Source organism: Phocoena sinus, chromosome 4 (genome assembly GCF_008692025.1).
Source record: "Phocoena sinus isolate mPhoSin1 chromosome 4, mPhoSin1.pri, whole genome shotgun sequence".
Classification (NCBI taxonomy): Eukaryota; Metazoa; Chordata; class Mammalia; order Artiodactyla; family Phocoenidae; genus Phocoena; species Phocoena sinus.
In genome coordinates this window covers 88,165,987-88,189,263 of record NC_045766.1, presented here as the reverse complement: position 1 = coordinate 88,189,263, position 23,277 = coordinate 88,165,987, and the positions used below count along the sequence as shown (strand labels likewise).

At 37.5% G+C, this 23,277-nt stretch overlaps 1 pseudogene; it reads left to right on the top strand.

The window, feature by feature from the left end:
- The first annotated feature begins 201 nt into the window (after positions 1–201).
- On the top strand, positions 202–1,922 carry LOC116752654 (annotated as a pseudogene).
- Positions 1,923–23,277: the final 21,355 nt, after the last annotated feature.

The window sequence follows — 23,277 nt, the reverse complement described above, 5'->3', positions numbered from 1 at the left end:
CGCCTGCAATTGTGTTTATCCTCCCATTGTGGGTCACCTGCTCAGGGGCGTGGGTCTTGACTATACCTCCTCTCTACCTCTCCTATTCATCTTATTGTGGGTTCTTCTTTATATCTTTAGTTGTGGAAAATCTTTTCTTCTAGTCTTCAGGTCATTCTCATAGATAGTTGCTCTGTAAATATTTTAAATTTTGGTGTGCCCATGGGAGGAGGTAAGGTCTTCTTACTTTGCCATTTTGGCCACACTACTCCATGTTAATTTCTTAAAGTGTACCTTAGGTAACATTCTTCCCCTTAGTTCTTCACATCCCTCCTTTTATGGAGCTTTTCGGTTTAGAATTTGCTCTAGGACAATGTGCTGAGAATGCCTTACCAATTAACAGGCTCTGCATATAGACATAGTTCTTATATTAAATACTGGGGATGAACAGAGAATCAAGGTAGACCCTCAGGTAACTAGACTTTTGTAATAGGTAGATAAGGAAAAAACTGCAGCTTCTTTTAGACATAAAATCTACCAATATTTGTCACTTCCTCAGAACTCTCCTTACATGGCAAACTTGGGAGTACTTAGCCTGCCTGTTTCCACCTACCTAGGCACGCTAAGGAGTTTATCAAGTAGCTCACCCTATGCATTTCTAGAGAACCTATAGTTAGCACCCCTCCCTCCCATAGAAGACAGGAGAAACATCAGAACCACAAAGTAACCTCAAATTGTGTCCTTAGATCTAGATCTTTGCATATAGATAGGAATAGAAAATGAAAAATCGTCAAACATCTGAGATAAATCAATAGTATAGAAAGGAGGACAATATGAAAAAACAGGACCAACTTAAGTAAAAACAGGTAATTTTGGAAATAGATTATAACTTCACACAAACTTATTTTTTAATAATTGCAGAGATTGGGGATAATTTAAAATTCATAAACAAGACCAAGAGACTGTGAAAAATGAGTAATGAGAAAAGAAATAACAAAAAAATCAAGGGAATGGCTAACAATTTGGATGGCTATTGGTGAGGAATAAGTTGTTGATCTGAAAGTTAAATTTGAAGTTTAATGTAAGACCAGAAAGAATGAAGGCAGGAAATAATCAAAGAAATGTAGATGAAAATTTTCCTGAGCTATAGAAAGACTCAAGTCTTTAATTTGTAAAAACTCACTATATACTAAGATGGGAAAAATAAAAATATACATCTACACAAGTTCTGGTTAAATTTCTGGACTGTAAAGAAAAGGATAAAACCTCTAAAAGGCTCCAGGGAAGACAACAACAAAGTTACTTTTTTCTTTTTTTTTTTGAAAATGTGATTAATTATTTTTGTGATATCCATGAACTACTTCAACTCCTCATATTCCCAGAAGGGACTGATCTCACAGAAAATAGCACAGCTTGAAGTAATGAATTTGCTAAAAAGAATGGACTTCAGAAATATGAAAATGTCTTAACATCTAAGGACTACAGGCTTTACTTTTGTAGTAGACCATCTAAGAGAAGGTAAGAACCTGGACGCTGTCCATGACATCACGGTGGCATACCCTTATAACATTCCTCAGACAGAGAGGCACGTCCTCCTCAAGGACTTTTCCAAGGAAATCCGCTTCCATGTCCACCGATACCCAGTGGACACCCTCCCCACGTCCAAGGAGGACCTCCAGCTCTGGTACCACAAGTAGTGGGAGGAGAAAGAAGAGAGGCTGTGCTTCTTCTACTGGGGGGAGAAGACTTCTTACTTTATGGGACAGACTAATTCCACCTTGCAAGTCTGTGCCCAGGATCCTTCTGGTCTAATTGCTCCCTATACTGTACTGGACCCTGTTCAGCCCTGCAGTGTGCCTGCTCATCTATGTGTACAGTCTTGTTTGGTCGTATTTTATAATCATCATTATCATCTTCATGCTGCGGGAGAGAATATTTGGTAGACTAGAGATCACTGAACTTGCATGTTAATGTTTTTTGGACAAACAGCCACATTTAAATGCAAAGAAAAATGGGTAAGATTGTAAGGTTCACAGTCTAAAAACCTAGGGGATATTTTGTTAATGTTCTAAGCCTTTGTAAAATGAGATGCATTTTTGCATGACTACATGTAATATTTCTTACTACCATCATTATTTGTTAAAGATATTTTGCACTCAGTTTTGTGGAAAAATATTGCTACACACACAATTTTCTTTTCAAATCTCTGAATGTAATTTCAACACTATGTAGCAGGGAGCGTTCTCCGTGAAATAACTTAGGCCAGAGTATTAGTAAACAATCGTCATGCTGTTAGCAGACAAGGTACACACAAGATTGTCTTAAAGGCCCAATCCTACTTCCTAACAAACTCTCCAGACTAGAGGCAGATTTGGGGCTCCTGGGCACTGGCCCAGATCAAGTTCTGGCGCTTGACCGCGGAGGTGAGGGCCCTTCCTGCTGGCTCCCTCTCGGCACTGTCCCCACACTCCTTTCTATGCCAGTCAAACCCTTGCATTCTTCCTTAAGACCAGAAAACAGAAACCCTTTGTCCTTAAGCTAAACAAACATTTTGATAGGAAGTCCTTAATTATTCATAAAATCTTGGCATTTAGCCTTGCGGTGACCTAGATGTCAGAAGACCACCAGTGCCCTCTACTCACCGGAAAATAAGGCCTAGATGAGTCTCACAGAGCAACCATAGGCTCTCCACTCAGAAACCTTAGTTTGAATTTTTAAAGCTAGGAATTCATACACTTTAATTCTTCCACGTCTGCATAACCTTGTATGTTTAGTGCTGGTTTCTTCACAGCTTGTTGGCAGGTGTCACTTTTCTGCATTAAAAAACGGTGCTCATCAGTCATTTATGATTTGAAAGGAAAGTTTAGAAGAAGGTTCTGCTACTGCCATCAGAAACTCTCTTTTGAAGTTGCGTCTTGGTTGAAATATTTTTTTAAAACCTGTGACATCCCACAGTCGATTTTCTCCTCATAGGCGACTCCTCCCTTAGCTCCTGGCTTCTACTGCAAAAAGACACTCTACTGGTTGACGTCCCCCATCCATTTAGGCCTTGTATGTAGGGTTCCTTTTAGGAGGACTCAGTTCTAGCCCAGTTCTGCAGGGATCACGACTGACTCTTGAAAAACAAGCACCTCTGGCCGTCCGTGGTAGATGAGTGACTCGTTCCTACTGCAGACTTCGTGTTTCTCTTTTTACACGAGCAGCTCCAGCCAGACTTTGACTTTTAGAAGTTGTTTACATATGAGACATACATAGTTGTTGTGGCCCCCCAACTTCAAGGGACACATGTCAAGTGCTCCAAGGGGTTCTTTTTCTTTTTTCTTTTTTTAAAGAAATTTTTATGGCAGCCGTGGCAAGAAGTCTCCGTGCTCTCCATTGGCTGCTTGAGTCCCACAGCTCAGATGCGAGGTGCCAGAGTGCTACGATGCACTGCACAGACAGGCTTCTTTGGCTTCAAACATTCCTGCAGGAATGTAGGGCAAAGGAACCGTCCGCAGGGCAACTGCACTGGCTCCTCGGACACCTATAAACATACGGGCTGCACGAAGCAGCCCAGGAGGTCTGCCCCGCCACGGGCCTGCTGGCTGCCCTCCACCCTCACAAGCTGGTGGTGGCATCGCCATCTTGCCGCCTCGGAGCTGCAGTGCTAAGACCGCCGACCAAAGTTACTTTTTTGATAGAGACTGCTGATTGTCTGCCAGCAGCCATTCCTCAATCTCCTTTTTTATCTGGAAGAACTTTGCTTTTATCAGGTTCTACGTATCTTTAGGGAAGGTCGACTTCTTCCTCAAGGGGAGAACTGTGATGCTCTTATTTCCTTTGCAAGGATTGGTTTGGGCTTGGAAATGTAATTCAGTCTGGTTAATGGGACATAAAGAGAAGTCTGTCTCTAGAGGAAAGGTTTGCCTTCTCAGATAAAGAGAAAAAGAAAAAAAAATACATTCCTTCTTCTACTGCAAAATGTTGTTAAGGGTGCACGTGATTCCTGGAATTGTGGCAGCCATGTCTTGGCCATAAGGACATTTGGTCAACATACTTTAGATAGCATTACAACTATAGGAAAGTATTTGGGTCGATAGCAACATTGTGAATTAATCCACATGGTACTGTCATGCCACTAGTCTAGTTTTCATTGTGAGAAAAGACTTTTTTTGTTGTCTTTGTTGTTTGTTTTTATACTATTTGAGTTAGGTGTTCTGTACTTTGTGCAGTATCAGACGATACTTGCAAAAGATCAAGAATATGGGTGGCATCACAATTCCAATTTATAACCCTAGCTACTAGAAGACCTTGAAAAATAACTTCAGTAATAAATGGTGTCTTAACATAGAATTCTTTGTCTAGTCAAACTGCCGTCAAGTGTGAGGGTAAATATCCATTTTTGCAGAGGCAAAACTTCAAAATGTTCATCAGTTCTACTTGCCCTTTGGAATAAAAAGGTGATTTGGAGACATGGTCATACAACATGAAAAAGGAATGGAAGTAAGGAAAAGGCATGCATTACCAAAAAACAAAAAACAGTAAAAACTAAGTTTCACTGAGAAAAAGCGAAGGAAGTTAGAAATAAAATGAAAAAATTCTTCTGGTAAATACTATCATCACAAAGATTTACTTTTAAGTGGCAAAGTTTTCATAATATAGGATTATATTTCTTTCTCAGTGTAAAAATATAGAAATAAATACAAGCACTTTACTATCAAAATCAAAGTGATAAAACTATATTTGAACTATGGTATTAATGACAGAAACAGATTGTATTAAAATAAAATAGAAGATTATGCAAAGATATACAGAAACAAAATGAGGAACTGTATTAAATAGAGTGGGTTGGAACAAAAATATAGTTAGTACATCCTTACAAAAAGAAAGCTGATGTCAATATTTAAAAAGACTTAAGATATAATGTATTATATGAGAAAAATGGATATTTTATATTGAAAAAAATTAGTGAATCAGGAATTTTCATTTTTATTAATCTTTATGTTCTTATTTTCAAAATATCAAGGAATATAAAGCAAAATCTTGTCAGAGAAATATACTAATCCATGACCTCAATGGGAGACTTTAATATACTTCTCTTAGAAATTTATAGATGAGGGAAACAATAAGTAGGGTAATAGAAATAATTTGAATAACACAATCAGTACATTCAGTGTCAGAAGTATTAATATGTAACTTTATATCAGTAAACAGAAGGTATATGTTCTTTTCAAATATCCATGAAACATTTATAAAAATTGAACATGTCATTTAAGCTACAAAGATAATCTCTATTAATTCCGTGTAGGAGAAATTACACAAAACAGATTCTCTAACTACAAGCAATACAAATAGAAATTAAGCATAACAGTATATTGAAAATAAATGCATTCACTTCATAGTCAAAAAAAATTCTGACTTTTCTTAGAAATTATTTAAAAATGCATTTATCTAAATGGATTAAAGGGAATACTGAAATATATTGTTAAGGATTTTTGAAAATAACAAGGTGGGTCACATATAAAGACCTAGCTAACACAGTTTGCTGAAAAAAATTAAAGTCTTATGAACTGTCTTCAATTAAAAAAAAACAAAACTGGCCATATAAACCCAAGGAAAGGAGAAAAAGAAGCTAACAAAGATAAAAGAGAGACTGATCAACTAGAGAAATAAAATCATGAATAAACATTAGGTATAAGAAATCAGGTGCAATTACAGAGATTTAAAACTTAGAAGATTATGTGTAACTTCCTTCCGATAAGTTTGGAAATTGAGTCATGAAATTGAAGAAAAGATGTTTTCTAAGATATAGTATTCTAAACCTAAGGAGAGGTAGAATACCCAAGCAAAACAGAAAACCGAAAAGTAGTGAAAAGTTTCACCATTAAAAAGGCATCAGACCCAAAGATTTTACAGTGATTTTACCAAATATTTAAATACATTGTTTAAAATATTCCTGAGCATTAAATAGAGGAAAGGTACTATATTAGTCAGAATGCTGCAGTAACAAACATTCCAGTAATGTCAGTAGTTTAACATAGAAAAGTTTACTTGTCAATCAAATTAAATCTGTTGAGGGCACAGGTGAGACTTTCAGGCAGCCCTTTTTGATGTGGTGAATTAGCCAGTAGGGCTGCTCATACATTGTGCCTCAAGATTTTAACCCCACCACCTTTATGTTAACTGCAAGACAGGATGGGAAAAACATGGAGAACTGAAGGGGAGATAATGCCTTTTGACACTTCTCGACTCATTTCAAGATTAGTTCATGTCTAAGCCCGAACTATACATACACAAAATAAAATGCAATAAACTGAAAGAAAGAAAAATTTAGATCAATTTCCTTTATTAATAGAGATGCAACTACTTTAAGTAAAACTTCGATCAAAGTCAGCTTTGTAACAGAGTTTATCACAGGAATGGAGTAGTTTTTAGTCATTAGTAATCTAACGAACTACTTACTGTACTAAAAATAAAAAGTTTCTGGTAAGAATGCTTAGTAAGCTATAAAAAAATGAAACTTCCTTTAGCTTATAAAGGATTTAAGAGAGATCTTAAAAGTATAGAAAACTATGCTAGCAAAACCAAAATTATTGAAAATATTTGAAGTATTATAACTAAAATTGGAAATGACAAAAGGAGTACACCTTCAGCACCACTGTAGGTATTTTATAGATGGTTCTGTTCAATGCAATACATCTTGAAAGCACAATGAATTTTAGATAGTAAGAATAAGAAAAATTTTACTTTTTGGAAACAACATGAAGAACTCTCTGGAACCAACTAGAGTCAACTAACTATATATTGGAGTAAATAAGAGAGATAAGCATGGCGACACAAATTCAAATGGATAAAAGTGTGTTTATACTAGAAATTAACAATATACTGGGAAAGGGCTTCCCTGGTGGTGCAGGGAGCATGCCAATGCAGGGGACATGGGTTAGAGCCCTGGTCTGGGAAGGTTCCACATGCCACGGAGCAACTGAGCCCGTGCACCACAACTACTGAGCCCACCAGCCACAACTGCCGAAGCCCACACACCCTGGAACCTGTGCTCCGCAACAAGAGAAGCCACCGCAATGAGAAGCCCGCACACCGCAACGAAGAGTAGCACCTGCTCCCTGCAACTAGAGAAAGCCTGTGTGCAGCAATGAAGACCCAAAGCAGCCAAAGATAAATAAATAAATAAATTTATTTATAAAAATAAAGCACACTGGGAAAAATGTCACACACACACACAATTACCTGAATTAAAAAAAAAAGAAAAAAGAAATTAAAGACAGATACTAAATGAGTCCTGAATAAATGTTGAGATTTCCTATGTTCCTGAATATGAGGACTTTGTTTTGTAAAGTATCTATTCACCCAATGTATCTATAACATAGATGCAATCTGAAACACAATTCTAATGGTATTTTTAAAAATAGAAAGTGACAAATTGATTCTAAGCTTATCTGGAAAAGTAAATGCATAAGAGGAGCCAGTAACTTTTGGGGAAAAAAATGAGGGCAGTCTTTTGATGCTGTATGTTAAAGCCAAAACTATTAAAAGATAATGCTGATAGGGCTTGAATGAACAAGTAGTTTAAGAAGTAGAGAAGTATTCCTGGAACATACATGAATTTAAATAAAAAAGATGTATTGCAAATCGGTGGGGAAAAAATAGACTATTCAATTAATTTATCTGATAATCCATTTATTTAGCTGTATAAGTAAAGCAGAATCTCTTTCCTTACCATATCCAAGAAAATTCAAGAAATATTAAACACTTAAAAATTATAAAAGTAATACAAGGTACTGGAGAACATTTTTATAAATTTTTAACAAGAAGGGCCTTCTTAAAAATGACATAAGGGCTTCCTTGGTGGCGCAGTGGTTGAGAGTCCGCCTGCCGATGCAGGGGCCACGGGTTCGTGCCCTGGTTCGGGAGGATCCCACATGCTGCGGAGCGGCTGGGTCCGTGAGCCATGACCACTGGGCCTGCCCGTCCGGAGCCTGTGCTCCGCAATGGGAGAGGCCACAACAGTGAGAGGCCCGTGTACCGCAAAAAAAAAAAAGACATAAAACTCTAAAAGCCATAGAGCCATTTGTAAATATGATTTACAAATGTCATCATATAAAACTGGTGACCCCCATATTGTTTATAATATTAAAAAATCCATGGACAGAGTTAAAAGGCATTTGAAAAATCTGGGCCAGATTTTTGTAAACATTTAGCAAAGGATTGATAAGTGTGCTGTATAAGGAGCACTTTTAAATCAGTAAGAAATACAACCAGTAGAAAAATCGGAAAATAATATGCACAGCAATTCAGATAAGAAGAAATACAAATGGCTCAGAATAATTATGAAGAGTCTCAATAAAATGAATAATGAAATTATATAGTTTAACCCATCTAATGGACAATGTTAATATGTGGAACTAGCAGAAATATGGGGAAATAGACACATTCTTTTCCTCGGGGTTAATTGGAACTGCTTTTTGATGGGCAGGTTAATGGTATCAAAATTTCAAAAGCACATTTACATCAACTGAAAGATTTTGCTTCTGATATACAGTCGTCCTCAGTATTCATGGGGAATTGGTTCCAGGACATCTCGTGGATACCAAAATCAGTGGATGCTTAAGTCCTTTATATAAAATGGCATAGTATTTGCATATAAGCTATACATATCCTCCACTATACCTTAAATTGTCTAGATTACTTATAGTACCCAGCACAATGTAAATGATGGTAAATAGTTGCTGGTGTGTGACAAATTAAAGTTTCACTTTTTGGAACTTTCTGGAATTTTGGGGGGATATTTTCCATCCAGTGTTGGTTGAATTAATGAATGTAGAACCCGTGGATATGAAGGATATTCTGTATATGCTCAGCATTACTTTTTGCAATTATATTTGTGATCATGGAAAAGTTTAAACAATTCAAATACATATGAACAGCGAAATGGTTAAATAATACTAGAGAAGTATTATTTATTTATTATTATTAAGTATTATTTATATATTATTATTTATTATTATTATTTAAATGGTTAAATAATATACTAGAGTGTGCAACAGCTTAAAAAAGTGAAAGGATCTCTAAGTATTCATGTATTTTTAAGAAATAGAGGGAAGCCGGATAACATAGAATGGTATTATTCAATTCACATTAAAAGTCTGCTTGTATGAATGTGAGTCTGTGTGACTGTGTCTATATCATCTTTATTTATTTTCTGTGTCTTTATCACATGTGGTAATGTATAGAAAATGTCTGGATGGAGTACAGGCATACCTCAGAGATATTGTGGGTTTAGTTCCAGACCAACACAATAAGCAAATACTGCAATAAAGTGAGTCATATGAATTTTTTGGTTTCCCAGTGTATATAAAAGTTATGTTAACACTATACTGTAGTCTGTTAAGTGTACAAAGCATTATGTCTGAAAAACGTACATGCCTTAATTAAAAAATATTTTATTGCTAAAAAAATGCTAGCCATCATCTGAGTCTTCAGTGAGTCCTAGTAGTAACATCAAAAATCACTGATCACTGATCACCATAACAAATGTAATAATAATGAAAATGTTTGAAATGTTGTGAGAATTAGCAAAATGTGCCACAGAGACACGAAGTGAGCAAATGCTGTTAGAAAAATGGTGCTGATAGACTTGCTAGACGCAGGGTTGCCACAAATCTTCAGTTTGTAAAAAATGAATTAGCTGTGAAGTGCAATAAAGTAAAGCACAATAAAGCGTGGTATACTTGTATACTAAACTCTTAACGTTGATTTGTCTCTGAAGAGGTAAATAGGAGTCATGGTTTTGTGAAAAGGAATTTGTATTTTTGGTAATCTTTATTATTTAAAAAAATATGTTATAGTATAGTACATTAAAAAATACTGTTGACTACTGTATCCCCCGTGTCCAAAGAGTGTGATACATAGAGTAGGTGTTCAATAATTAAATGTTGAATGAATCAAAGAAAAAAAAGATATTTTAAAATGATCCATAGTCTACCATAAAGGTATCCCTGGTCAATATACTTTTATATGCAAATGGTAATAAAAATGACGTAACAGTGGAAAAAATGAAATGCAGAAAGTCTTTTCCTGTCTTTTGACCAATATTCTTTTATCTAAAGGTACTCACTAAGAGTTTATTTATACAAAAATGTAGATTTACTCAGTGCCTTATTGATGCATTTTTTCTTTTGTTTTATTGTTGTAAACAAGGCTTTGATGACTATTTTTAGATTGGAATTCTGACTACTGGAATATGCACAGGGTTAATTTTTAGTAGATGAATTTGTAGATCATATGACATAAAGATTTAAAATTTATAGTTATTGCCAACTGCTTGCTAGAAAGGCATTCCAATGGTATATGAGAATGCTGAGTTGTCAGTATCGTCTGTGGAGTCATCAGGGTTTTCCAATTTAAAATATCCTGTGGCTGTTTTAATTGGGATTATATAAAATAGTTGAGTAAATTATGGAGAACTCATAATCTCAACAATACTGAGCATTTCTATCCAAGAGCATGAAATATCTTACTTTAATTTTTTTTCTTCATTTCCTCCAGTTGATTTTTATAGTAGTTTTCTTATGGGACCAGCACCTTTCTTAAATATATTTCCATCTGTTTAGTGCTATCATAAAGGATTCTTTTTCTTTTCATATATTTTCTGACAAATTCTTTGCATATTTGATGTTATTGATTTATATATATTAATTTTGTAATCAATTGCTTTACTGAATTCTTTTTATTTCCTATATAGTTGATTCTCTCAGTTTTCTACATATGTAATCCTACCACCATTAAACAATGTTTATTTTCCCCAATATTTTTAATCTAATTTTCTTTGATAACTTAATTGGATAGGACTTGGAGAACAAGGTTATAATAATATTTAAAATAATGATCATTCTTGCCTTGGCTGGCTTTAACTTTTTATTCCGTACATATTGCTTGAGTCAGTACAAAAGCTGTGCATTGCTTTTACATTTAAAAAAATACTTAAAATTTTAAAAAACATTTTCTTGTCTCCAAAATTATATCTTTGACTAAGCCTAAGAAATCATAGCTTTCATGCTTTCCAACCAAACCTTGTAACACTGAGTAAATATCATAAATAGCATTCTGAAAACCATTCCAGTCTTTGCTTTTTTTGTTGTTGTTACCACCAAATCCTGACGCTAGCAATGGGCATTATAGTAAAGATTAAAAAAGGTAATCACCTCCTGGGGAACAGGATATAATTAAAATAGTATATTGTTGTTAATATACCTACCGTCAGTGTAAGTACTGCAAGAAGTGGAAGTTACTGCCGTGGTTCAGAACTGATCAAATATGGGCATTAAGTGGATGGCCATTAGCAAAAGATGAGTAAAAGGGTAGAAAAATGGAGAGTGCTTAACTCCGGTGTTCACGCGTTCTGTAAAATAGTTGCCCAGGTTTGTTTCAGTATTTTGGGTGCTAAAATCAGAGCCGTTACCAAACCTGCATCCCAGAGAGAAAATGGGCCTAAAGGGTGTAAGTAATTCCATCATGGAGAAAAACATTCTAAAGCTCTGGATTGGAAAGTTGATTTAGTTTATTACTTTTAACTATCAAACATTTTAGTTTAAGAAATATTTCATTTGAGGTAAAAAACACATTTTCCTCTTATAGTCATTCAAAGTGGCACTCAGTATTCCAAAATATTCAAGTGCTTTTTATCCATCTTTTGTTCCATTACCTGACCACTTTATTTTGCCCTGCAATATAATGGAAGATGTAGGGAAAACCTGAGAATCAGATTTGGCTCAGAAGGTGTTTTAGACAGAATGGAATAATATTCCTTAGGAATTTATCCTTACAGAATTGTACAATTACTTTAAGATAGTAAGATACAATGTTTAGATACCAAATCATATTTTGCAGGACTATTTTCAAGAAGTGATGTTTTTGATTTTGTTCTTCAGGATAAAGTAACAAGCCAGTCTTTATCAGATAAACTTAAATAAAGCCTGCTAACCACATTCTGCTCTAAACAGATTATTATGTCTCTAATTTATTCTAGAGCTGTAGGTGTGCAGAAAAATAATTAGTAATAATTATATTGGAGAATTCTTTATCCATTTTTGTTAGAAACTAATTTATCTCTCCAAGTACCTCTTAATTGTGTTTTGAATACAAAACTGTTTCAGTTTATTACCTAGGACTTCATTCAAGAATAAAGGAATAGGGCTTCCCTGGTGGCACAGTGGTTGAGGGTCCGCCTGCCGATGCAGGGGACGTGGGTTCGTGCCCCGGTCCACGAGGATCCCATATGCCATGGAGTGGCTGGGCCCGTGAGCCATGGCCGCTGGGCCTGCCCGTCCGGAGCCTGTGCTCCACAGCGGGAGAGGCCACAGCAGTGAGAGGCCCGCGTACCACAAAAAAAAAAAAAAAAAAAAAGAATAAAGGAATAGAAGACTGCCATCAAAATTCTTCACTGTGAATTTCATGTGTGTCCATGGAGGAGTCCTGTCCATCCTCACCTGGAACTCATAGGTCCTTTAGGACTACTTGTCATCTCATTGGTGCTTCCTGCTGAAACTCTTCTGCTTTCAGACCTACCATAACCAGCTGTGTGAGTGCTGGCCATCGAGGTGATTTTCCTGGGCTCCTCTACCTCTAATCAGGCACTGTTTGCACTCTGCATGGTGATCACTATGCTGTTGCTGACTTCTTTGGAGACCACAATGCACCGAAGCCACATAGCTTTCCATGCAGAGGTTGGGAAAATGCTCCTTTCCCACCTTTCCCTTCTTTCAGTTCAACTTCATTACTAATACCAAGCAGAGCTCTTTGTTCTCTGTATTTGTTTCAAGTTGCTGCTGTAACAAACTTAGTGCCTTTATAACAACACAGATTTATTTTCTTCTATGTTTGTAAATTAGAAGTCTGACCCAGGTCTCCCTGAGCTCAAGCCAAGGTGTTGTCAGGGCCATGTTCTATTCTCAAGACTAGGGAAGCAACTGTTTCCTTGCATTTTCTGGCATCTAGAGGTTGCCCACATTCCTTGACATGTGACCCCCTTCCTCCATCTCCAAAGGCAGCAACATTGCATCTTCGATCATTTTTCCATAGTCACATCCCTCTCTGACCACACAAGGAAGTATTCTTTACTTCTAAGAACACACGTGTTTAGATTTGGCCCACCTGGATGATCCAGGATAACCTCTCTATCTCATGGTCCTTAATCTTAATCATATCTGTGAAGTCTCTTTTGCCATATTCACAGATTCCAAGGATTAGGACAGGAACATCGTTGGGGGCCCATTATTCTAACTGTATTCCCCAATAGCATGCAGAGCTTTTGGTATAAACAACTATTTTCATTGTGTTTTTTCAAGTTTCACTGGCCTTTGTAAGATTCAGGCATTAATCCATTTATTATACTTGAGGATGGAATCTGTGAGACTGATTTTCTGTGCTCTCATAATTCTCGAGTACAGTTCTAGTCATTGCCTATTTATTTACGCAAAGATCCAGTTCTTGGCCCATTATGTTTTCTGTCTTGTCTATATTTGCTGTATGTTGCCTCTTTGTTGGGCTTCCAGGTATATTTGGCCTGTAGGAAGCACTGGTGGAATATTAGAGGGTTTCAGGAGTAAAGAAGCTGGGATATTTCTAAAGTTCTTCTGCTTCAGGCAGCAGGTTCTGGAAGTGGCTGAGTCTTTAGGGTAGCAAGTTCTTTCTGAACAGCTCTCCCTTTGTAAACCCAGTCCCTGCCCGGTAAACTCTGCTGTGGTTATAGCTCTCCCCATGTGTCCCAAGCTTCTGATTTCCAGTAGTACCACTTCTCTTTTGTGTTCCAGCAGGCCTAGAGGTGGTGGTGGTTTTCTGCTGTTTCTAACTATTCATTTACTCCGCCAGCCCTGCTTCGCTTCTCATCTTTCTCATCATCTGTATAACCCCTTCCCAACATTAAGTTCCCTGTGTTTAAAACACTGAGAGTGTTTCCTGTTTCCTCACTGACCTGTGACTGATACATAAAAGTGTACGCTCCTCTACGGACATTCAACCCAAACCCTCATACAACCAGCCGATCAGATATGCCCAGTCTGAATCCCAGGGCTGAGTATGGGTTCACCTCAGTGTCAGCCTCTGCTATGTGCAAACATAATTAGTAATTGAAAAGTTCTTGGTGCTTAATCTAGTGGAGCCTCTTACATGGATTGGTTGAGTATTAACAGAGAGATGCTAGAAGCAATATGTTCTGAAAAGGATAAACTGCAGTTTTAATTCTGTGTCCGTATAGCTGGGTGGGAAAACAAAACAAAACAAAACAAAATGTTATCAGCTGGTCTACACAGAAGCTGGAACTTCTGAAGAAAAATGGCCTGTCAGAAATTCCTGGTGCTAAGGAACTTTAATAGGAACAAGGATACCTAATACTGAATTTGAAGTTAATTGTTGTTATGCAATGAATTATGTTTCCTCAAAATTCATATGTTGAAGCCCTAACTCCCAGTGCCTCAGAATGTGCCTGTATTTGGAGATGGGGCCTTGAAAGAGGTAATTAAGTTAAAATGAGACCATTAGGCTGGGCCCTAATCTCATGTGACTGGTGTCCTTATAAGAAAAGGAAGTTTGGACACACAAAGTGACCAAGGATATGCGTGCGCAGAGAAAAAGCCGTGTGAGGACACAGTGAGAATGTGGCCATGTGCAAGCCAAGGAGAGAGGCCTCAGGAGAAACCAAACCTGCTGACACCTTGATCTCAGACTTCTGGGCTCCAGAGCTGTGAGGAAATAAATTCCTCCTCTGTATAAGCCATCCAGTCTGTGGTATTTTGCTACAGCAGCCCTAGCAAACTAATACACTTGCATTTTGTGTTGTAAATCTCTTCCATTGCTACAAATGTCAATATACTCTGTTGCATTCACAAAAGTCTCAGGTGAAGTATATTTTTCGAGGGGGAGATGGTATCACAGAAGGATTAAAGGAAGAGATCTATGGTTTATGTCTAGATTAGTGAGTTCCAGAGTGAGGACAGCCGAAAGGAGCCATTGAGATGGAGAGTTCCACAAGAGCAGCACCGTGAGTACACTGATGCCCAGGGAAATGTATCCCCATCCCCGTCTTCATGTGACCTCAACGCCCTCACCCCGGAATACACACCTCACCCCCACCCTGTGAGAAGTGCTGGAGTTACAGGAAGAGACAGTAGGAGTTTCACAATCACAAGATGGTGTGCCCAAATCTACGGAGCCAAATTCGATGTAAATCTTAAAGGATATTAGGCATGCTTATTTTTCTGCTGTGGTTATTGATGGAAATAGAAACTGCTGAATGGAGGAGCTGTGGAAACATGAAGGAAGATGGAGCACTTGAGATCCAAGATGCATAAAATGGCAGTTGTCATGTGATTAATAAATCGCACTGCTCACTGTTAAGTAGAACAAATGTATGAGGGAGGGGGAAAGGCTGCCTGTACAACCGCACTTAGGCTCTGTCCTGTCCAGGCCTATGTGGGCTAGTAGTCCAGGGGTGCCCTGAGTCAGAGGGGAGTGGCGCCCACAGGGGCGCTGGGATTGGAGGGCGGGCCAGCATGGCTGGAGTCCCACCTGAATGGTTTCCTGCACACGTAGGATGGCAGCTCTGGCAGGTCACAGTTCCACAGCCAGGGAAAAAGACACTTTCACTTGACCAGGATACACATGATCTCATGTCACTCAAATGCATGAACACCTGCAAACAAACTGTGCACTCATTCTCAGTTTTCTTTTCTCGTGGTGTTCCTTCCACACGAGATACTCTTAATTCCTCCCTATGCATGTTCAAAAGCTAAAAATCTTTGAAGCATTAGGTAAAGTGCCATTCCCTCCTTCAGCATGGGTTAAACTAAGTTGGGTGACTTACTATTGCCCCTATATTTCGCTGTACTGGCTTTTAATTCACTTTAGCATAGTTAACTGAACATTTTACATATCCATTCTTACCACTAAATTGGGAAATGTTATTCCTTTCTTCAACCTTTAACATATTTATGAATATAATAGGTGCTGAATAAATATTTGCTGGGTAAAAATTTGGTTTGGGTGTTTCAGTTAGTGATTTTAAGAAAATAAGAATCTAAAAATCGAAACTATTTCAATCCAAGGTAAAGATTCTGTTGTGATTCTTTCCCACTTAAGTATTAGCATCCGAGTCTGTAAGGATAGTTTCTCACCTTTGCACTTGAACTACTCTGTCATTTGATTGTCATATGTTAGGTTACAGAGAACAAAATGGCACTGAGAGTTGGAAATTTGCCCCAGATTATATAGTACTTTAAGGTGATAGCCCAATAGTGATTCTAATTTTTGCTTAGACACTAACATCTGCTACTTCCCTATGAGAGATGCCAACATACATTTGTCAGTAACATCTCTGCGTGCAGTAAGGTCCAATGCAACAATTGAATTGGTGCTTTCTTGACACCTACCCTTTATCTAGATCTAAGGGGCATAGAAACAATTAAAAAACATGATATGGTCATCCCCAATAAGCTGTGTGTGTGTGTGTGTGTGTGTGTGTGTGTGTCTGTGTGTCTGTGTGTGTCTTACACGTTTTATTTTTTTTTAATTTTATTTTATATATCTTTTTATACAGCAGGTTCTTATTAGTCATCAATTTGATACACATCAGTGTATACATGTCAATCCCAATCGCCCGATTCATCACGCCACCATCCCCATCCCCGGCGGCTTTCCCTGCTTGGTGTCCATACGTTTCTTCTCTACATCTGTGTCTCAACTTCTTCCCTGCAAACCGGTTCATCTGTACCATTTTTCCAGATTCTGCATACATGTGTTAATATACGATATTTGTTTTTCTGACTTACTTCACTCTGTATGACAGTCTCTAGATCCATCCGTGTCTCAACAAATGACCCAATTTCATTCCTTTTTATGGATGAGTAATATTTCATTGTATATATGTGCCACATCTGCTTTATCCATCTGTCTGTCGATGGGCATTTAGGTTGCTTCCAGGACCTGGTTATTGTAAATAGTGCTGCAATGAACATTGGGATGCATGTGTCTTTTTGAATTATGGTTTTCTCTGGGTATATGCCCAGTAGTGGGATTGCTGGATCATATGGTAATTCAATTTTTAGCTTTTTAAGGAACCTCCATACTGTTCTCCATAGTGGCTGTATCAATTTATATTACCACCAACAGTGCAAGAGGGTTCCCTTTTCTCCACAACCGCTCCAGCATTTGTTGTTTGTAGATTTCTGATGATGCCCATTCTAACTGGTGTGAGGTGATACCTCATTGTAGTTTTCATTTGCATTTCTCTAATAATTAGTGATGTTGAAGCAGCTTTTCATGTGCTTCTTGGCCATCTGTCTGTCTTCTTTGGAGAAATGTCTATTTAGGGCTTCTGCCCATTTTTGGATTGGGTTGTTTATTTTTTTGATATTGAGCTGCATGAGTTGCTTGTATGTTTTGGAGATTAATCCTTTGTCCGTTGATTGGTTTGCAAATATTTTCTCCCTTTCTGAGGGTTGTCTTTGTGTCTTGTTTATGGTTTCCTTTGCTGTGCAAAAGCTTTGAAGTTTCATTAGGTCCCATTTGTTTATTTTTGTTTTTATTTCCATTACTCTAGGAGGTGGATCAAAAAAGATCTTGCTGTGATTTATGTCAAAGAGTGATCTTCCTATGTTTTCCTCTAAGAGTTTTATAGTGTCCAGTCTTACATGTAGGTCTCTACTCCATTTTGAGTTTACTTTTGTGTATGGTGTTAGGGAGAGTTCTAATTTCATTCTTTTACATGTAGCTGTCCAGTTTTCCCAGCACCACTTATTGATGAGACCATCTTTTCTCCATTGTATATCCTTGCCTCCTTTGTCATGGATTAGTTGACCATAGGTGCATGGGTTTATCTCTGGGCTTTCTATCTTGTTCCATTGATCTGTGTTTCTGTTTTTGTGCCAGTACCTTATTCTCTTGATTACTATAGCTTTGTAGTATAGTCTGAAGTCAGGGAGTCTGATCTCTCCAGCTCTGTGTTTTTCCCTCAAGACTGCTTTAGCTATTTGGGGTCTTTTGTGTCTCTGTACAAATTTTAAGATTTTTTTGTTCTAGTTCCATAAAAAATGCTATTGGTAATTTGATAGGGATTGCACTGAATGTGTAGATTGCTTTGGGTAGTATAGTCATTTTCATAATATTGATTCTTCCCATTAAGAACATGGTATATCTGTCCATCTGTTGGTATCATCTTTAATTTCTTTCATCGGTGTCATAGTTTTATACATACAGGTCTTTTGTCTCCCTAGGTAGGTTTATTCCTAGGTATTTTATTCTTTTTGTTGCAATGGTAAATGGGAGTGCTTTTTTGATTTCACTTTCAGATTTTTCATCATTAATGTATAGGAATGCTAGAGATTTCTGTGCATTAATTTTGCATCCTGCAGCTTTTCCAAATTCATTGATTAGCTCTAGTAGTTTTCTGGTGGCATCTTTAGGATTCTCTATAGTATCATGTCATCTGCAAACAGTGACAGTTTTACTTCTTCTTTTCCAATTTGTATTCCTTTTATTTTTCTTCTCTGATTGCTGTGGCTAGGACTTCCAAAACTATGTTGAATAATAGTGGTGAGAGTGGACATCCTTGTCTCATTTCTGATCTTTGAGGAAATGCTTTCAGTTTTTCACCATTGAGAATGATGTTTGCTGTGGGTTTGTCATATATGGCCTTTATTATGTTGAGGTAGGTCCCCTCTATGCCCACTTTCTGGAGAGTTTTTATCATAAATGGGTGTTGAATTTTGTCAAAAGCTTTTTCTGCATCTGTTGAGATGATCATATGGTTTTTATTCTTCAGTTTGTTAATATGGTGTATCACATTGATTTGAGTATATTGAAGAATCTGTGCATCCCTGGAATAAATTCCACTTGATCATGGTGTATGATCCTTTTACTGTGTTGTTGGATTCTGTTTGCTGGTATTTTGTTGAGCAATTTTGCGTCTATATTGATCAGTGATACTGGTCTGTAATTTTCTTTTTTTGTAGTATCTTTGTCTGGTTTGGTATCAGGGTGATGATGGCCTCATAGAATGAGTTTGGGAGTGTTCCTTCCTCTGCAAGTTTTTGGAAGAGCTTGAGAAGGATGGGTGTTAGCTCTTCTCTAAATGTTAGATAGAATTCACCTGTGAAGCCATCTGGTCCTGGACTTTTGTTTGTTGGAAGATTTTTACTCACAGTTTCAATTTCATTATTTGTGATTGCTCTGATCCTATTTTCTATTTCTTCCTTGTTCAGTCTCAGAAGATTGTGCATATCTAAGAATTTGTGCATTTCTTCCAGGTTGTCGATATTATTGTCATAGAGTTGCTTGTAGTAGTCTCTTAGGGTGCTTTGTATTTCTGCGGTGTCTGTTGTAACTTCTCCTTTTTCATTTCTAATTTTATTGATTTGAGTCCTCTCCCTCTTTTTCTTGATGTGTCTGGCTAATGGTTTATCACTTTTGTTTATCTTCTTAAAGAACCAGCTTTTAGTTTTATTGATCTTTGCTGTTGTTTTCTTTGTCTATTTCATTTATTTCTGCTCTGATCTTTATGATTTCGTTCCTTCTGCTGACTTTGGGTTTTGTTTGTTCTTCTTTCTCTAGTTCCTTTAGGTGTAAGGTTAGATTGTTTATTTGAGATTTTTCTTGTTTCTTGAGGTAGGCTTGTATAGCTATAAACTTCCCTCTTAGAACTGCTTCTGCTGCATCCCATAGGTTTTGGATCGTCATGTTTTCATTGTTGTGTCTCTAGGTACTTTTTGATTTCCTCTTTGATTTGTTCAGTGATCTCTTGGTTAATTAGTAACATATTGTTTAGCATCCATGTGTTTGTGTTAATTACATTTTGTTTCCCTGTAATTGTTTTCTAATCTCATAGCATTGTGATCAGAAAAGATGCTTGATATGCTTTCAATTTTCTTAAATTTACTGAGGCTTTATTTGTGACCCAATATATGATATATCCTGGAGAATGTTCCATGTGCACTTGAGAAGAAAGTGTAAACTGCTCTTTTTGGATGGAATGTACTATAAATATCAATTTAATCTATCTGGTCTATTGTGTTATTTAAAGCTTCTCTTTCCTTATTTATTTTCATTTTTGATGATCTGTCCATTGGTGTTAAAGGCCCCCATTATTATTGTGTTATTGCTGATTTTCTTTTTTATAGCTGTTAGCAGTTGTCTTATGTATTGAGGTGCTCCTATGTTGGGTGCATATATATTTATAGTTGTTATATCTTCTTGGATTGATCCCTTGATCATTATGTAGTGTCCTTCTTTGTCCTTTGTAATGTTCTTTATTTTAAAGTCTATTTTATCTGATATGAGTATTGCTACTCCAGCTTTCTTTTGATTTCCATTTGCATGGAATATCTTTTTCTATCCCCTCACTTTCAGTCTGTATGTGTCCCTAGGTCTGAAGTGGGTCTCTTGTAGACAGCATATATATGGGTCTTGTTTTTGTATCCATTCAGCAAGCCTGTGTCTTTTGGTTAGAGCATTTAATCCATTTACATTTAAGGTAATTATCAATATGTATGTTCCTATGACCATTTTCTTAATTGTTTTGGGTTTGTTTTTGTAGGTCCTTTTCTTCTCTTGTGTTTCCTACCTAGAGAAGTTCCTGTAGCATTTGTTGTAGAGCTGGTTTGGTGGTGCTGAATTCTCTTAGCTTTTGCTTGTCTGTAAAGCTTTTGATTTCTTCATTGAATCTGGATGACATCCGTGCCGGGTAGAGTAATCTTGGTTCTAGGTTCTTCCCTTTCATCACTTTAAGTATATCATGTTACTCCCTTCTGGCTTATAGAGTTTCCGCTGAGAAATCAGCTGTTAACCTTGTGGGAGTTCCCTTGTATGTTATTATTCGTTTTTCCCTTGCTGCTTTCAATAATTTTTCTTTGTCTTTAATTTTTGCCAATTTGATTACTATGTGTCTTGGTGTTTTTTTCCTTGGGTTTATCCTGTAATTGAGTCACTGTGCTTCCTGGACTTGGGTGGCTGTTTGCTTTCCCATGTTATGGAAGTTTTTGACTATAATCTCTTCAGATATTTGCTGTGGTCCTTTCTCTCTCTCTTTTCCTTCTGGGATCCCTATAATGCGAATGTTGTTGCATTTAATGTCCCAGAGGTCTCTTAGGCTGTCTTCATTTCTTTATTCTGTTCCTCAGCAGTGAATTGCACCATTCTGTCTTCCAGGTCACTTATGCGTTCTTCTGCCTCAGTTATTCTGCTATTGATTCCTTCTAGTGTAGTTTTCATTTCAATTATTGTATTGTTAATCTCTGTTTGTTCTTTAATTCTTCTAGATTTTTGTTAAACATTTCTTGCATCTTCTCAATCTTTTCCTCCTTTCTTTTTCCAAGGTCTTGGATCATCTTTACTATCATTTTTCTGAATTCTTTTTCTGGAAGGTTGCCTATCTCCACTTCATTTAGTTGTTTTTCTGGGGTTTTATCTTGTCCCTCATTTGGTACATAGCCCTCTGCCTTTTCATCTTGTATGTCTTTCAGTGAATTTGGTTTTTGTTCACAGGCTGCAGGATTGTAGCTGTTCTTGCTTCTGCTGTCTGCCCTCTGGTTGATGGGGCTATCTAAGAGGCTTGTGCAAATTTCCTGATGGGAGGGACTGGTTGTGGGTAGAGCTGAGTGTTGCTCTGGTGTGCAGAGCTCAGTAAAAGTTTAATCCGCTTGTCTGCTGATGGGTGGGGGGCTGGGTTCCCTCCCTGTTGGTTGTTTGGCCTGAGGCAATGCAACACCGGAGACTACCTGGGCTCTTTGGTTGGGCTAATGACAGACTCTGGGAGGGCTCATGCCAAGGAGTACTTTCCAGAACTTCTGCTGCCAGTGTCCTTGTCCCCATTGTGAGCCACAGCCACTCCTTGCCTCTGCAGGAGACCCTCCAACACTAGCAGGTGTGTCTGGTTCAGTCTCTCCTGGGGTCACTGCTCCTTCCCCTGCGTCCTGTTGCGAACACTACTTTGTGTATGCCCTCCAAGAGTGGAGTCTCTGTTTCCCCCAATCCTGTCGAAGTCCTGCAGTCAAGTCCCGCTAGCCTTCAAAGTCTGATTCTCTAGGTATTCCTCCTCCCGTTGCTGGACCCGCAGGTTGGGAAGCCTGACGTGGGGCTCAGAACCTTCACTCCAGTGGGTGGACTTCTGTCATATAAGTGTTCTGCAGTCTGTGAGTCACCCACCCAGCAGTTATGGGATTTGATTTTACTGTGATTGCACGCAGCCTACCATCTCATTTTGGCTTCTCCTTTGTCTTTGTATGTGGAGTATCTTTTTTGGTGAGTTCCAGTGTCTTCCTGTTGATTGTCCAGCAGCTAGTTGTGATTCTGTGGTTCTTACAAGAGGTAGTGAGAGCACGTCCTTCGACTCCGCCATCTTGCTTCAGGGCCCCAATAAGCTTTTAAAGTGAGGAGCTGAGTCATAAACATAGGAAATTTTTAGATAGTTGTATAAGTAAAGCTGTGATAATAAGTTAGTTAATAAATAATAAAATAATTGGTTACAGTGCTTCAGAAATTGCAGCTTGACATCGTTAAGGCACTCTTGTGGCAGAAACAACCACATACGCAACAGGATGTAATATAATTCAGTCAGAACAGCACTCAAACATTGGTTAGAATTTTGTATGAGTTCAGGGCCAACCTGTGTTGGATTTCCATTACTAGTTAAGGATTTGCCCTTGGTCTCCTGTACCTGACGTGCTTTGTTTTCCATATTTTTGGATTAAGTTTTTTGTTACCCACCTGGTAAAGTTATAGAAGATACAATTCATAGTGATAGCAATGGCTACTACCTACTTAGCACGTACTTGCCTCGCTCTCTGCTATGTGAGTTATATTATTCTTATAGTTATCCTGAAAGAAAAATGTTATTTACATTTTATAAATTAAGAAAATGATCATTTTAAAAATGAAGAAAATGGGGATCAAGGTATTAAGTAAATCTCTAGGACACAGAGCTAAGCGAGTGGTGAAAGTGAGATACACACAATCCTGTGTTGAATTTCATCGCCTACAGTCTTGGCACTGTACTTAGTGGAATTTAAGATGGAGAGGTTACCATTTTTTGGGGATGACTAAAAAGAGGTGGCATTACTGTCATCCTTTGAATGAAGAATAGCTTTTTGACAGGTGAGGTGGATGGAATTCCAGGTGGAGGGAATATAATGGATAACTTAATATACAATGTTTGGAATGAATTTGAGAAATAATGCCCACTTCAGTAATTCTACAGGCAGTAAAGTGAGATAAGACTTGTGTACATATATGGTAGAAATTCTTTGTAATCATTTTGTT